This window comes from Psammomys obesus, unplaced genomic scaffold (assembly GCF_907164565.1).
Source record: "Psammomys obesus unplaced genomic scaffold, mPsaObe1.curated_primary_1811, whole genome shotgun sequence".
Classification (NCBI taxonomy): domain Eukaryota; kingdom Metazoa; phylum Chordata; class Mammalia; order Rodentia; family Muridae; genus Psammomys; species Psammomys obesus.
Window position 1 is genome coordinate 1,460,598 of NW_026596088.1, and position 17,496 is coordinate 1,478,093.

Below are 17,496 nucleotides of genomic sequence, written 5' to 3' on the forward strand. Positions count from 1 at the left end.
TTGGCAAAGGCCACCATTAGGTTCAGGAACACAGATTCAAAAGAGATATTCAAGGTAAGTTCCTGCCATTTGGAAACAGTCTTGGGGGCCTGGCTTGGGCCCCGAAGCAAACGTTATGAGTCATTTTAGCTGAGGAGAGACATGCTGCAGCATTGTCTGCTGCTGCTGTGTTAACGGCCTGTTCCCCCAAGGTTGTTACTGCTCTACAAGCAGATGCTCACGCACAGCAACTGATGCTGTGCAACCTTGCCTCCGAATTATCCCTGATTTGGCCAATAAAAAACGGCGGGGAGGGAGGGGGTGAAGCTAAGGTTTGCTGGTCTGGAGGACAGAAGGGTCAAGGAGAGGAGAAGGAGAGAGGGGTACAGGAGAGGAGGAGGAAGAAAGCAGAGTTGCCATGGATTAAGCATGACTAGAAGCAAGTGGCCAGGAGGAACTTGCTGTGAGGACTGGTGAATGGAGAGAAGCAACCCAGATGAAAACATGTCCAAGTATTTATGGGATGTTGGACGGGAAGTGGCCCAGACAGAAATGGGTAGAGCAAACGGCATGGGAGGTGGGGCTGGGCAATATTAAGATAGCCAGGGGGTTACTTTCTACCCAGTTCCAATGTATAGGCATATTGAAAATCTTACAGGTGTCTGTGTACATTTATTTATATAATAGTGGGTTAAATAATAGCCACTGTAATAATTATATATACTAATAGTAAATATTAATAGCTTTTCTACAACAGTAACATGCAGATGGAAAAACCTTCACTTGGCATTGCAGGTAGCAAGGCTGCCGACTTGGCCACAGATGGAACTCTATAATAAGGATGTGTTAACACCAGAAGGGAAGCCAGTGAAAGTTTTGTGTTAGGGGCACATAGTCACCTACATAGCCACAGGAGATGAAAAACTGTGGATACCATCAAAACTGATAAAGATCAGAACTGAACAGTAAAAGTCTCCTGAAAACCTTGGCCACTGATCCGAAAAATATTTCTGTTTATAATTACCTTCCATACACAGCACAATTAATAGCGTAAAACAGAAGGGGGGAATGTAGTGAGAATTTAAAAAAAAAAAAAAACAGAACTATTATAAGAAAGTGTTTTTGTTTTTATTTCAGGCGTGAGGATATGGGCTGCTTTGAACTGAGCACAGCATCTGACTACAATTCGCCTTGTGCTATAGCAGAGGCATGGTTTTGCCAGCTGGAGATAGTTTCTGTAACTATGTGACATTTGGAATTCTGGGAACTTTTCAGGGGGTACATGAATTTGAGGGCCTCGAGAGGCAGGGTCAGGTGGTTGTTGGTCATTGAGTGAGGTTGTTTGAAGTTTGTTATTAGCCATGGTTAAAGAAGAAACAAAAGAAATTCGATTCAGAGATTTTCCTAATTCCTCTGTCCCCTCTATCCTCGTTTCTCTTCTATCTAGTTAGTGTTAGCGGGTGACACGGGGTGGGGGTGGGAGAAAAAAGAACCTCACAAGGTAGCAAAGACCCAGCTACACCTAGTGGTGGGAGGGGCCAGGTGCAGCAACTTATCCTTCACCTTAGGAGGAGTATCTTAGGAGGAGTACTGCACTGAGGTAGAGAGCCTTGAATTTTGGTTGGACTTATTTCCCATCCTCTGATGCACAATATGGATTGCCAACAAGTTCCACGTTGTTTCTGCCTCCGGCTCACTTGGTCCAATCAGTATAATGTCATCAATACTGTGAACCAATGTAAAATTTCATGGAAGACACAGACAATCAGGATCTCTTCTAAGTTATGACACTGTTAAGGGACAGCTGACTCCATTTTTCTTTTTAGTTAAATAATGTTACTTGAACCATGGCCTTATTAGAGGTCAACTTTTTTATTTACTTGTTCTTTCTCAATAATCTTATAAATTACACATTGCAAACTGTTTCCATTGTTCCAAGAACTGACTGACCAAAGTATGTTAACTGTCTGATCATAAATCCATAACATGTACCTTTCTCATGATCATAAAAATAACTGCAAAATTCCAATTTTTAATCTCTTGCTTGTTTGCATAAAAAAGCCTTTCTGTTTCTGGTCTGGGCCACTTCATTCTCCTACCAAGAGAAACTGTTTGGCCCATTAGCAAAAATAAAATTTTTACCTTGTAACATCTTGCTGTTAGCTCCTGGTTTTCAACACCATAACAATAACAGGGCTGAAGAGTTAATACACCCTTGAGGTAAAACTGTAAGGCATAATGCTGGCCTTGTCAACTGAAAGCAAATTGCTTCTGGTGGTCATTATGAACAGGTGCCAAGAAAAAGGCATTTGCTAGATCAATAGCTGCATAACATGTGCCAGAAGATGTGTTAATTTGCTCCAGTAAGGACATCACATTGAGTTCCTTCCTTCAAGGAGACAAGACCTAAGGGGAAAGCAAACAGCCACACTCTGAAGACAGAATGGACCTAAACTCACAGTTCTGCCTCAGCCTCTCAGGTGCGGGGATTAGAAATATGTGATGCCACACCCAGTCTGTTTCCCAAGACAAGACCTTTACTATGTTCATGGGCCCCTAAGACCACTGGGCTGAAGTAACCCACCCGGATCTGCACAGAGAAGCCACCGCATGACACGGTTCACACAAGCCTTTGTATTGACACGTTTTCATGCTCCTGTCTATTCACAGGAGGGGAATGACTCTCTCACTTGTGTCGAGCCTTCAGAAGAACAGCAGACGACGCTCACAGCTGGATGTGCTGCTTTACTGCCAGCAGTGAGACTCTAGAACGCCTGCATCTGTGCAGACATACACTACTGTCTTTGTTTGCTTTTGGAGACAAGGTTTCCCAGTGTAGCCCTGGCTGTGCTGGAACTCACTGTGTAGACCAGGCCGGCCTTGCACTACAGAGACCCTCCCGCCTCTGCCTCCCCAGTGCTGGGATTAAAGGTGTGCACCACAGTGCTCAGCACTATTTTTTCATCTTTCTTTAATTTTACGTGTGCCTGAGTATATGTATGTGCATACACAGCATGAAGGAGCCTGCTAACGTCAGAATAGGGGTCAGATTCCCTAAAATTGGAATTAAGGACAATCGTTAGCTGCCATGTGAATGCTGGAATAGAACCCCAGTCCTCTGCAAGAACAGGTGTTCTTAACTGCTGTGGTGCCACCTCTCCAGCCCCTACAAAATTATTCTCTGCACCACAGAATTATTCATCTTCACACAAAGAATGTGTTCCAGAAAAAAAAAGAGCTGAGTGTAGTGGTGAACACCTTTAATCCCAGCCTCCAAGCAGACCTCTGTGAGTTCAAGGTCAGCCTAGTGTACATAGTAAGTTACAATACAGCCAGAGCTACAGAGTGGGACCATGACCCACACAGACACACACCAAAAAGGAAAGAGAAGTATAAACAGCCATGATGGCATGCCTATAATCCCAGCACACAGGAGGAAGGGCAGGAGTAACTTGACTTTAGGGCTAACTGGGGCTATTAAATAGCAAGACCCGGTCCGAATCTGACTATCCTTAAAACCCAAATTTCAAAAAGTCTGAAAAGTCTAGTTAGGGGGCTGGAGAGATGACTCAGCAGTTAAGAGAATTTGCTACTGTCTTAATTAGGGTTTTATGGCTGTGTAGAGACACCATGACCACAGCAACTCTTATAAAGGAAGACATTTAACTGGAGCTGGCTTACAGTTTCAGAGGCTCAGTCATTATCATCATGCCCTGTGCAGGCAGACACGGTGCTGGAGGAGCTAAGAGTTCTACATCTTGATCTGCAAGCAGCAAAAGGGGACTGTGTGTCTCACTGAGCATGGCCTGGGCATATCTGACCTCAAAGCCCACCTCCACAATGACACAGTTCCTCCAACAAGGCCACACATACTAATAGTGCTACTCCCTATGGCCAGGCATTCAAACACATGAGTCTGTTGGGGCCACACCTATTCAAAACACCACAGCGGCTTTTCAGAGGAACTGGGTTCAGTTCCGTATGATGGCTCACAACTATAACTTGATTCTAAGAGATCAAATATCCTCTTCTGGCCTCTGAGGTCATAAGACATGAACACAACACACTTACGTACATAGAGTAAAACACACACACATAAGTAAATCTTGGGAGAGAAAAAAGTCTAGTTGTGGCTGGTAGCATGTGTCTTTAATTCTAGCACTCTGGAGAAAGAGACAAGCAGGTTTCTGTGTATCTGAGACCAGCCTGGTTTACAAAGCAAGTTCCAGGTCAGACAGGAGAACATAGTCAAATGTTTGACAATTAAGATTCTGGTTAAAAAAAAAAAAAAAAAAAAAAGAGTCTTGATTCATAGAATATAATGAATCAGGAGCTTAGATTAGAGATGTAAGAACTATCAATTTATGAATGTAAGAACAATCAACCTACAGGCTGTTCTAACCTACAACCTTAGAACTAGTAGGGAAAAAGGCTATCTGCTGAATGAGAAAAAAGGAAAAGAGGAAAAGGCCCCACTGAGCTACCAGAAAGAAGATTCAGAGTGGCCAAATGAGCTAAGAGTCCGATGATGGGAAAGCACTGTTCTCTGCTGCTGAAAGGCCAGTAACTCAGGAACACCACTAAAATTGAGATTTGGGTACAAGGCTGAAAATGCCAGCCTATGCTCTTCCTTTGAATTCAAGTTTTCTTGCAATTCTGCATTTTCATAGGAAAGGAAATCATGGAAGAAACATTTTGTCTCCTGCAAAGTGCTACCGGATCCTTAGATCCTGTCACTATGGTTACACAGAAGAAAGACATCAGCAGCAAGTGGTGTCAATGTAGCAACTGTAAAGAACACAGGGGTCCTGTTGGACAGTAAATACAGCTTAGCTTCCTCAAGGCCTGGGGTTTGAGTCCCAGGACAAAAAAAGAAAAAAAAAAAAAAAAGGTTAGGAAAACATAATGGTTAATTTTATGTGTTAAGCTGACTATATTACAATTAATAAAACATTATTTCTAAGGGTGCTTGTGAGGATGTTTCCTGCTCATAAAGGATAATTTGGTCAACATTCAAACTGCAGCTGTCAGGCTTTTGGGTTTACACTGGACCTACTTTGGCCTTCCTGGGACTCCAGCTTGTAGATGGCAGACAATGGGACTTCTCAGCTCCATAAGCCATGCTAACCCACTCTTCCGTGTACATCCATGCTGCATCCTATTGGTTCTGTTTCTCTAGAAAACCTAGCAGGGAAATAACAGCCAATCCTCACTAAGCACTATCATGTGCCAACTGCTTTTATGAAGGTCATTTTCCTAACAGCCCTGCAAAGGACTGCTCGTTTAGTACTTGCAGGATATAAATTACCAAGGTCCACACATAGTAAGTAGTAAAGATGGGGTTCAAATTCAGTTCTGTGTGACTACAACCTAAGCTTGAATGCTCAAGCATCCCTTAGTGTCATCCACAGCCAACTCACAATGGTCAATGTTTACCAAACTACCTTCTACTTGATCGTCTGTGGCCACAAACTTTAGTGCTACCAACTTGGCATTTTTTTTTTCAACAGAGACGATCCACTTTAAAAACCTTTGCAAGAATCTTTATACATATTCATTTAGAAATTGGGGTGGGGGCAGAGGTGTCTTCATCCCCACTTTTAGCTTCAGAAAGTTGGTACAAAAACTATGGAGTCATCTGATCTCTCTGACTGACCACACGTGAACCCCGGCCCACTCTTTACCAGACAGGAACAGACTTTCCCCTCTTAGCTCTGTCTCCCTTCTAGGTCGCTCTAATTTACTCAACTTTAAAGTTTTAAATCACAGTTGTCAAAATGACCTTCTAGCTGGGTGGTGGTGGTGCATGCCTTTGATTCCAGTACTCAGGAGGCAGAGGCAGGTGCATCTCTGAGTTTGAGGCCGGCCTGGTCTACTGAGCGAGTTCCAGGATAGCCAAGTCTACACTGAGAAACCCTGTCTCTAAAAACAAACAACAAAAAAGAACTTCTAAAAGTAGAGTCTATCAACTGGTTTCACCTCGTGGCACTCCAAGAACACACTACTGAAGCAAGCAACTGGGGGAAGGACAATATTGCTCACAAACAGCCATAGGCTCCCCATGTAACCCAAGGCAATGGCCAATCAAAACTTCTGGAGAGTCCTTCAGCCTTGCATATATACTCTACTCTTGTTTCGTTAAGTTTTTATTGTTGCTTGGAGACAGGGTCTTAGCATGCAACTCTGACTGTCCTGGATTTTGATATGTAGACTTGGAACCCGGAGAAGGTGGCCTGGAACTCACAGAGACTCATCTGCCTCTGCCTCCCCAGTGCTGGGATTAAAGGTGTGTGCCACCATGCCCACACGTGAGGATAAAATTCTCAATGTCTCAATGTCTAGGTCAGGCTGGTCTGTGAGAGATTATCTTCATGTTGTTAACTGAGGTGGGAAAGCCAGCCGTTCCTGGTGGCACTGGCCCCTGGCTTTAGGTCCTGGACTATGGAAGCGTGGAGAGGGGGCTGGACACAGGCAGGCATTCACTCAGTCCCTTCTTTCTGCTCTTGACTGCAGCTGTAGCTGCTTCAAGTTCCTGCCTTGAGGTCCCCACAATGATGGACTGTCGTCCAGACTGGAGAGCCAAACAAACCCTTTCTCTTCAAGCAGCTCTTTGTCTGGGTATTCCGTCACAGCAACAAAAAGGAAACCAGCACAATATAGAAATGAATAAACCTGGACACAAAATGACCATATCAGAACTAAAACAAGTTCTCAGGCAAAAAGGAATTCACCAAGCACTGACAATTAGGCACTGAGAAAGGATTCCCCAAACTGTCAAGAATTAATAAAAACGTTCTAACACAAGGATAGAGAAGAGTGGGGGAGCACCACAGATAAACTCCACGCTCTTAGCCTGAGTATCTGGAGGAAGGGGAACACCGGTGAATATGAAATATGAAATGAATATGAGAATCTGCAAGACTCACAAGACCAAGCCAGGAAGATCACCATGAGTTCAAAATCAGTCTGGACTACAGAGTGAAATCCTAGCTGAAAATAATAATAATAGAGGCTTGGAGAGATGGCTCAGCGGTTAAAAGCACTGGCTGCTCTTTCAAAGGTCCTGAGTTCAATTCCCAGCAACCACACGGTGGCTCACAACCATCTACAATTGGATCCAATGCCCTCTTCTGCATGCAGGCTCTGTATGCAGATAGAGCACTCAAATACATATACCTCCCCACCAAATAAAACAAAACGATGACAATGATGGTGAGGATGATGATAATCACAATAACAGCAATGAGCTGGAGCTATGGCTCAATGGTCACGAGCACTGGCTGTTCTTCCAGAGGACGTAAGTTCGATTGCTAGCACCCACAGGGTGGCTAATAACCCTCTTTTCTAGTTCCAGGAGAGCCGATAACCTCTTCTGGCCTCTGCATGTGATGCATAAACATACATGAGGCAAAACACTCATACACTCTTTAAAAAAAAAATATCACCAGGCATAGTAGCCCACAATTTTAATCCTAGCACTGGGGAGGCAGAGGTAGGCAGACCTCTATAAATTCCAGGCCAGTCTGGTCTACATGAGCTGGTGCTATATAGACAGATTTGCCTCTGAATTTTTTTTTAAATTAAGAAAAATAAAAGAAAATGTTGCAAAATACTTTTAAATGAATAATAAAAATACACAAACAAACCTAAATAAACATAAAAATACACCCTGAGTTCAAGGTAGAATTGTGGGGATGTGACAGCCAGCCCTAACTTGATGGCACTGCGTTACTGGGTGCTTTAAGTCCAGGCAATTGCTTCCCCCAGAGTGCACAGACCTGTGTGATAATTTACACCGAACTCCCCCGGGATGGCTACAGAAAGTTAACATGGTACCAGGCATCCCCTCCTTTTCCCTTTGCCCTGCAGGCAAGATAAGAATAAGATAATGGTGCTCCTGCTTTCTGCTTTGGTAAACTTGCTTCTCAGTGCGGGACTGGGATGAGTGGTCTTTTTATCCCTATACAAGGAGGGGAAACAACGGTCTCACTCAGCTACGGATTTCAAGGATAACTGTGACGGAAACCTTTGCCATCCACCTTTATAAACCCCTCCTTCCTTCTGCTCCCCTCAGCACGGCACGCTGTTTGGCTCTACGGCTGCTGTCCTTTGCTGGCAGTAAAAATACGTTCATTTAACCTAAACTTGAATTGAGTCTACAATCTGGTCTTACCAGTGGATTCAAACACTACAATAGGATACTGAGCTAAAGATATAACTTTGAGTGGCGTGATGGCATGGGCCTTTAACCTAGCACCTGGGAGGCAGAGGCAGGTGAATCTCTGTGAGTTCAAGGCCGGACTGCTGTACAAAGTGAGTCCAGGATAGCTCGGGCTCTGTTACACTTACACACACATACACACGCACACAATCTTGCCTCCAAGTAAATAAATAAATAAAAATTCAGGGTTAAATGCGATTGCCCAGTAAATAGAAGTGCTTTCAACAAGCCTGATGACCTGACTTCCATCCTAGAAACCGACATGGTGCAAGGAAAGAAACGTCTCCTGGAAGCTGTCCTTTGACCTACACACAAGTGCCATGGCATGAACATGCCTGCCCTCAACGCACACACTAGGTACTTTTAAAAGATAGAAAATTGAGAGTTGGCACCAAAATAAATTTTATTTAAAGTGTGAAATGGGTGGCGCTCGGCAAGTGAGCAAATGGGAGGGCTGAAGGGTTTACGCATTTTGATGGTGTAACTATTAAAGATAAAGAAATGGCGCCACGAGTTGGGAAACCGGGGCAATGAAAAGAGGATGTCACCAAGTCTTTATCATTGAACTTGGCAACCCAGAAGTCACTTGGTAGTAGGGCTGTTTCCGCGGAACAGCGGGAGCCCAGGTCCCCCTGGAGCTGGAGGGTGAAGTTACTGTCGGGGAAGACGGGCACGTGCGGCTCACGCCTGTAACCTCAGCACCGGGCGTTGAGGCAGGAGGATTACGATCTCGAGGCCAGGCTGGGCTACGGAGCTAGACCACCTCGAAAATAAACGCGCTTCTGAGAGGGCAGTGAAAAGAGCTGGTGTCTGGGGCCCGCCCTCGGGTCGAGGACCTCATCGGGGCATGGCTTCCCACCTCGAGCACGCAGGGCGCACGCGCAGGCCCCAGGGCGAAGGCTCCCACAGCCCCGCCCCCTTCCCCGTCCAGGGCGCGTGCGCATCTCCTCAGAAGCCGCCTCAGCGAGCCGGGAGCCGGGCAGGAACGCTGGCCTTTCGTCCCCGCGCTGCTTGGAGGTGCCTTGCCATGGCCCCATCCCACCTACCGAGCCTGGGGCGAAACAGCAGGTCGCGGTGGTAACTGCGACGGCGGGGAGAGGCGAGTCGCTGGAACGCTTCCTCGCAGGGTAGTATCACACTTGTGTTCGAAGGTTCGCGGCGCGTCAAGAACCACACACGCTATTTTCTCTTATGAGCGCGGTCGAGCGCGGAGGACTCCTTTGCGCATGCCCGGTACTTCTCTGTGACGTACTGCGTTGCACCCTGGGAAACGTAGTTTTTACTTCCACACCTGTGCCCTGATCTGCTTAACGATGGTTTAATAGATCAGAATGCTCGTTTTCCGAGCCTTTGCATACTCTCCCGAAAGCTTTCATATAAATCAAGCGAACCCGAAAAACCGCACGTATAGAGCCTCGGCCTACGATGTGGGAGGTGATGGGATCGGATCCTCAGCACCAGAAGGAAAAGAAAAACAGAGGAACAAAAACAAAAAAAATCATCGGACTGATGGGGATAACGAAGGAAGGCCTCCAGGAGGCATATGAGAACTCTGCACTTTAAGCTAAATTTTGCTGTGAACCTAAAATATATCTGAAAACATTCTTAAATTATAAATAAGCAGTTTTAGGTTTAGAAGTCACATTTTTACGTAAGAATCTTCCCAGCAAATGAACGTAGACAATGCAGACACTTTACCTACAAAGGTATTTCTTGGGAGGCCTACCTCGTGGGCTGAGTTAGCGCAGTGGTAGGACACTTGCTCTCAATCCCTAGGGACTGCTCCTACCCCAAGTATCTAGCCCAGTATTTCGTACATAACCCATAAAAGGTCAAGATGGTTTGATGGTCAAGAGCACCTGCTCCTCAGTCAGGACTGGAATTAGAACAACACCACAGCACGTGGCTCACGACTGCCTGTAACTCCAGCTCCAAGGGATCAGGTGCCCTCTTCTGGAGGACACCACACAGGTGCGCAGACACAGAAACACATACACAGACAATGAAAATAATTTAAAAAAAAATCTTTCAAAGTCTATAGTTACATGTTGTTCGTCTCTGATAGAATCACAGATTCTATAAGGACAAGATGATCAGCCCCATTCATGTAGGCACTTCAGTACACAGCACTGGGCCTGGCACACAGTAAGCTGCCAGATACCTTCCTTGCTAGGAAACCTTAAACTTCAGCACTGAAACTTTCAGTCCCCGGACGAACAATAAAATTAAAGAAAACAATGAAGCCAGGGAGCTGCCCAGCAATTAAGAACACACACTGTTTTGCAAAAACCCCAGTTGCCGGTCTCCTGTAAATCCAGGCCCAGGGGTACTGATGCTTCTGTCCCCCCTCTGGCACCTGCCCTCACGTGCACATTCCCACACAGAGACACATAATCTTTAAAGTTTAAGAAAAGAATTTTCTTCTGCTGGATCTGTCTGTCTAGTCGGGTGTGCTAGTTAACTTGAGCCGTCAGCTTGACACAGCCTGGTGTCACTTGAGAAGACCGTCTCAACTGAGGGACTTCCCAGAGAGACATGGCCCGTTGGCATGTCTCTGGGGAAGTGTCTTGACTGTTAATCGTTGGAGGAGGGTCCAGCCATGATAGGTGGTACTATTTCCTGGGAAGATGACCTCAGGCTACATAAGAAAGCTAATCAGCAGCATGTGGAAGGCAAAGACAGACGGGGGTCTGTGATGGACGTTGTGGTTTCTTTGTAAACTCAGTTATGTAAATATGTTTTAATCCCAAGTGTGGGGTTTTAGTTTGGGCTTTAGTTTGTCGACAGCTGTTAATTGTCTCTTGCAGAGCGTGGTCTTTGCAGCTGTTATCGGCCTTCTGAGTGCTGCATGGAGAGGGGAGTGGGCCAGGGCTCTGGGGATACAAATATGAGAGCCCAGAAAGAGAAAGCATGGCTTGCGGTGAGTGGCAGTTTGGAGAGACCAAAGACGGAAGGGTGGACCCTGTGGTGGTTTGGAGCAGACAGACAGAAACACTTCGGGGCAGGGTTGGTGGAAGTGAAGTAGAAGCCTAAATATGCCAAATAAAATAGAGAGTTTTAAAAAAAACGAGCACTTCAGGTATCTGTGAGTTTGGGGCTAACTTGTTCTATAAAGGGAGTTCCTGACTAGCCAATGGGACCTTGTCTCAAACAAACAGAGAGAGAGAGAGAGAGAGAGAGAGAGAGAGAGAGAGAGAGAGAAGGTGGCAGATAGCTTAGCTTGAGCCAGTGAGCAAACTAGCAGGCAGCAATCCTCCATATTTTCTGTTCCAATATCCTGCCCTAAGTTCCTGTTCAAACAGTGCTCAGTGACAGACTGTCACTTTGAAGGGCCAAATAAGCCCTTTTCTCCTCTAAGTTGCTTTTGCTTGAACATGGGTTTAAGCCAATAGAAAGTCTTTACTGGTGAACTGGCAACAACACCGGGTGTTTGGGATCCCAGTGTAGCCCCAGCCTTTCCCCTTTTGTGCCTTTTGTGACTAAAGGCACAAAAACCATGTCCTGAGCTGGCATACTTCAGTTAACAGGAACAGAAGAACTACAGAAGCCAGAGAGCAAAGTGAGTACATTGAGAGACATTCCCAGAACTATGGACTTTGATGGATTGGGCCTGTGTGTGGTGGTCTGGGTAGGTATAGTGCCTGTACACTCACGTGTCTGAATGCATGGCTCATAGGAACTGGCACTATCCAGAGGCGTGGCCTTGTTGGAGTAGGTGTAGCCTTGCTGGAGGAAGTGTTTTTCTGTGGGGGCAGGTTTTGAGGTCTCCTATGCTCAAGCTCCGCCTAGCGTGGAAGACAGTCTCCTTCTAGCAGCCTTGTACATCAAGATGTAGAACGCTCAGCTCCTCCAGCACCTTGTAAGAGTTGCCATGGACATGGTGTCTCTTCAATGAAACCCCAACCAAGAGACTTTGTTTTCATTGTTTGGCAGGTGGTGCTGTCTATGTACTGAGTTTTATAGTATGAATGGCACTTCTATCATGGAGGCAGTTGTGCTAAGGTCTGGGAGCCTATGAAGGTCTGGGGCCTTGTTACAATCATAGTCCTCCAGAGGCAGAGGCAGAGCCAGAGGGATCACCTGTAAGTTCAAGGCTTGCCTGGTTTACATAGCGATTTTTAGGCGAGCTATGGTTGCATAAACAAGACCCTGCTCAAAAACCAGGGCTCAGAAGATGCTCAGCAGTAAGAAGAGCGTTTCTTGCGGTGGACCTGGGTTCCATTCCCAGCAACCACATGGTGGCTCACAGTCATCATAGCTCCAGTTGCAGGAAATCAGATGCCCTCTGCTGCAGCGCATATACATACATGCAGGCAGAATACTCATACACATAAAATGAATCTTAAAAATACAGTAAAAAACACAAATAAGAAAACTCCCTTCCATTCTCTTAAAACGTGTGTTTGTCTTTATTTCATGTATATGATAGTTTTGCCTGCATTGTAGGTATGACCCAGTACTCAAGGAGGCCAGAAGAGGGCGTCAGATCCTCCAGAACTAGAGTTACAGATGGCTCTGAGCTACTATGTGTGTGCTAGGAAGTGAACTGGGGTCCTCTGCAAGAGCAGCAAGTGCTTCTAACTGCTGAGCCATCTCTTCAGCACCAACATTTCTTCTTCATTTGGGTTGGGGGGGAGATAAAGAGAGGGTTTCTCTCTCTATCCCTGGCTGTCCTAGAACTTGTTTTGTAGGCCAGCCTAGCCTTGAACTCATGGAGATACACTTGCCTCTGTCTCCGGAGTTCTAAGATTAAAGGTATGTGCCACCACTTGCAGTTTTTTTTAAAGAGCTATTTATCTATCTATTTATTTATTTATTTATTTATTTATTTATTTTTTTATTTGTACAATGTTCTGTCTGCATATACACCTGCAGGCCAGAAGAGGGCACCAGACCTCATTATAGATGGTTGTGAGCCACCATGTGGTTGCTGGGAATTGAAGTCAGGACCTGTTGAAGGACAGCCAATGCTCTTAACCTCTGAGCCAAATCTCCAGCCCCCTTGGTTTGGCCTCAAAAACAAATATAGCTGGAGAAACGGGTCAGTGGTTAAGAGCACTGGCTGCTTTTCCGGAGGACCCAGGTTTCATTCCCAGCACCCACACAGCAGCTCACGCTTGTTTGTAGCTCCATCTTCCAGGGAAGCTGGCACCCTCACACAGACATGTGTGTAGGCAAAACACCTACGCACATAAAATAAAAATAAATTCTATATTAAACAAACAGACCCAACCTTTTATCTGGGCATGCCTTTAGTCGCAGCACCTGGGAGGCAGATGCAGGATCTCTGTGAGTTTGAGGCCGGCCTCCCTACATCGCAAGCTCTCGTAACAGCCAGGACTATAGAGATCCTGTCACAAGACAAAACAGCCTACCATCCTATCTTCAGTTTTCACTTCACTGCCTCTTACTTGATGTCTTTTCAGAGCCAGAGCCTGGAGGTGGTCCTCGACACCCCTGTTTCCCTCAGGTCTTACGGCCAACCCACCACTAAGTGCCAACTATTGGTAGTCGCGCACACTGTCATGGTACGCAACCTCATGCTGCCCCCTTGTGGCCTGTGTGAAGATTTCTCTGGACTGTATAGCCATTAGTAAGAGTCTCTCAAAGTCTATTCTGACCAGAGTGGTCTTTTGAAAGTGCAAATATGTTCATGCTCCGGTACCCCTATTTCCTGTCTCACTTCCTTCTCTCCCAACTCACCCCTGCTCCACATTAGCCCCTTGGGTCTTCTTCGGTGCTCTCCTTCCCCAGAGCCTCTGTTAATGCTCAGAGAGCATTCCTCTCCTTCCCTCCTGCCTTCTTCTTCTTCCTCCTTTCTCCCTCTTCCCCCACTTCCCCTTCCTTTTTCTATGATTTGTTCATTTTTTAAATTTTGTGCACAAAAGTCTTTGTATGCACACATGTTTATATGTGTGCAGTGTCTACAGAGGCCAGAGGAGGATTTTTGATCCTCTGGAACTAGAATAACCTATGGTTGAGTCGCCCTGTGGGTCCTGGGAGCCCAACCCGTGTCCTCTGGAAAAGCAGCTGGTGCTCTTAATGGCTGAGCCATGTCTCTGGCCCCTTCTCCCCCTTTTCCTCCACGGCTCTTACTCACCGAAGGCCTTCCCGACTGGCTCATCCTCAATTCCGGTCTCTCACAATATCGTGAAGATCCCTGTCCCTGTGACAGTAACACAAAAGTCCCAATTTTAGGTAGTGAAGGCAGTGGTTGGGGCGTGTATTTCTGGGACTCAAACCCAGGATCTTGGGCAAGTACTCTAACACTGAGCCTCAGTCTCACAGCAGTGGCATTTGATTCCTGTCTATCCTGTCTTTTATTCCATGGATAGGAAACTCCATGATGGCCAGGCTCCTTTCTGTGTTCTCGGCTTGGCATTTAATATAAATATTTCTTATATAAGGCAGACAGTGGTGCACGTGGGAGGCAGAGGCAGGAGGATCTCTGTAAGTACAAAGCCAGCTTGGTCTACAAAGTGAGTCCAGGACAGCCAGGGCTATTATACAGAGAAACCCCGTCTCTAAGAAAATAAATAAATAAATAAATAAATAAATAAATAAATAAATAAATAAATAAATGAAATTTTGATTAATTTTTTTTTAAATAAAAGAGCAAATGAAGGTGCTGTTTCTTGCTTGGGAAGGCTATGGCAAGCAGCATTTTGGTAGGGTGACCGTCACAGACTTTGGTCTTCAGCTTTGCAGGACCAGGAATTGCCGTCTATCTCCAGTTTCTCAGATTAGATTCCCAATAAAGAGAGACTGCGTCCACTGAGCCATTTGGGGAGAACAGTGGAGCTGACCAGAATAGTCTTGTTTCCTGGAAAAGCCGCGGCATGTGAGGAAATCGGGGTCTTCGTGCTCTCCCCTATAATCTCAAGGCCGAGGAATGTCACATTCAAATCCTTCTCCAAAGAATCCTGAAACATCGTAGAAAAGGCAGGCGAGGCAGCCCGTATCTGTGATCTCAGCACCCGGATGCAACGGCAGGAGGAATGTGAGCCCGAGACAACCTGGGATACCACAGAAAATGCCAGGCCAGCGTGGGCCGCGTAGCAAGACTGTCTGAAACAAAGAGGGGTGGGGAATGCAGGCTAGTGTTCAGTCCTTAGCTGGGGGAGGGGAGGGGGAGGAGTGGGAGCGTGTGTTGGTGGGGTTACAGAGATCTTTACTGAAGAGTTCCCGAGCCGCTTCACAGAGCCCCTCGCATTGCTAAGTTCCACTGCAAAAGTATCGCTCACAGCACCCTCTGCTCTCTTGTCACTGGGAAAGGTCTTCATGCCTGGACGTGCAGGCGTGTCTCCCCGTTTCTCCCTGATCATGCTCCCTCAATACTCATTCGATCAAAACAAGGGGCTTTCTCTCCATATATGGCTTCCCTTGGCAGACAGGTAGAGGAGACTGATTTGAATTTAATGTGTTTTGAGCCTGGTGCACACAGGCTCAAAAGCCACATTGTAACCAGAAGGTGGCAGAGTACGCATGGAATCCAGGGACAGAAGGACGAGTGAAACGCAGGAACTTAGGGCAATCGCCTTATGTCTGTTCATAATTTACACACTTGGACAAAGCCTGCAGTCCGCAATATATAATGGAGAAAATAAACTTCTCCATAATCCTAGCCTAAGCTATATCCACTATGGAGCGTTTGATATATATTTCACTGTCTCTCCTTTTCATGCTCAGTAAATAGATATTTTTAAACATAAAAACAACACAAAACGTCCCAAAGCCAGGTGTGGCGGCGCGTGCCTACAATGAACCCCAGCACTGTGGAAGCTGAGGCAGGAGGGTCAGAGTTCAAGGCAGCCTAGACTACAAATTGAGACTGTGTCAAAGACAGACAGAGAGGCAGACAGACAGAAGCCTGCTGGGGGTGTTGGGTGGTGCTGGGCTCGGGAGCAGCCTCCGAGCTGGACTCCTGGGTGTGGGGGCAGTGTCTGGGACGGGTTCCACAGTGCTCCCCGGGGACACCCCAGCTTGTAGACACACAGCTGGCACCGCTGCTCCTGGCTCTCTGTGTTAACCTGGCAGTTAGTGATTAAACCTGGATTGCTGTCCTCTTCAAGGGGCCATCACCAAAAATTACAGGGCCGTGCCACTCACAAACCTCTCGCCCTGGCACTGAACATTTAAGCCTCCTCCAGGATGGGGCACAGTGGCACAGGACTGTGATTTCAACGTGCAGGAGGCCAAGGAGGAGAAGCTGTTTAGAAGTCAGCTCCAGCCTGGGCATGGAGGTACGGACATTCAGTCCCAGAACTCTGCAGCCAAAGGCAGGCAGGGCTCTGTGAGTTCCAGGCCAGCTGCTCTACGTAGTTTTGGGACACCCAGGCCCACATAATGGAGAGATCTTTTCTCAGAGAGAGAGACAGAGACGGGGGGGGGGGGGGAGAAAGAGAGAGCACTATATCTGTATTTCTCGGCCCCCAAAGCATAATCTAAATCTAAATCTAACCTAAGACGGCAGCTTCTTTCTATCTGTAGAAAACCCACCTAACTGCTGAGAATGTAACTTGGAGTGAGAACTCAAAAATCCACTTCTCCCCCCCCCCCCCCATGAATGCCTACATAAGATCACAATGTTACAGCTCAAACTATAAGCTATGGGAGATTTTTGTTGGTGGCTCAAACCCTAGAGCATTATCTAGGCCCCAGACTCATGCTTTTATTTAAGAGTTCGCCTTATTAATCTCTGAAGTGCTTGGAGTGATTTCTCACTTTGAAAGCTTAAATTGGCTACGGTTAGACATGGATATGAAATTATAACTGGAGCCAGATAGCATAATTTTAGGAAAATAAACATGATGTGTTCATTCTTTCTTTCTCCTTTCTTTCTTTCTCCCTTGCTTCCTTTCTCTTTTAACAATTTATCTTATTTTTGGCCAGACATGGTGGCACATACCTTTAATCCCTACAGAGGCAGGTGGACCTCCGTGAGCTCAAGGCTGGCCTGGTTTACATAGTGAGTTCCAGGCCAGCCGGGGCAGCAGAGTGAAGCCTGCCCCTACACAAAAGTTGGGGGAGGGAGCTAGAGAGATGGTTCAGCAGTCAGACAACTTAATGCTCTTGCAGAGGACCCAGGTTCAATGCCCAGCACTCACAGGGCAGCTCACAACCATCTATAACTCCAGGTCCAGGGGATCCAATGCCCTCTTCTGACCTCCTCCGGCACCAGGCACACAGAGTGTGCACATACACACATATTGAAATCTTTTTAAAAGATTTGTTTGTCTGTTTTTACGAGTGTGTGTGTGTGTGTGTGTGTGTGTGTGTGTGTGTGTGTGTGTGTG

The 17,496-nt window shown here is 46.3% G+C and overlaps 1 protein-coding gene and 1 long non-coding RNA gene across 3 annotated transcripts in view; both read right to left on the minus strand.

Moving 5' to 3' along the window:
• Sgf29 (SAGA complex associated factor 29) overlaps positions 1–9,429 on the minus strand; it is a 28,782-nt gene extending 19,353 nt beyond the window's left edge. The window contains exon 1 of the mRNA XM_055627507.1: positions 9,247–9,429. The gene's annotated coding sequence lies outside the window, so the exon portion shown is untranslated. The remainder of the gene's footprint in view (positions 1–9,246) is intronic.
• Positions 9,430–14,314: 4,885 nt separating this feature from the next.
• Positions 14,315–17,496, minus strand: part of LOC129691287 (uncharacterized) — an 8,628-nt gene continuing 5,446 nt past the window's right edge. For both annotated transcript variants that reach the window (XR_008722443.1, XR_008722444.1), the window contains exon 3: positions 14,315–14,366. This is a non-coding gene — a long non-coding RNA (uncharacterized LOC129691287). The remainder of the gene's footprint in view (positions 14,367–17,496) is intronic.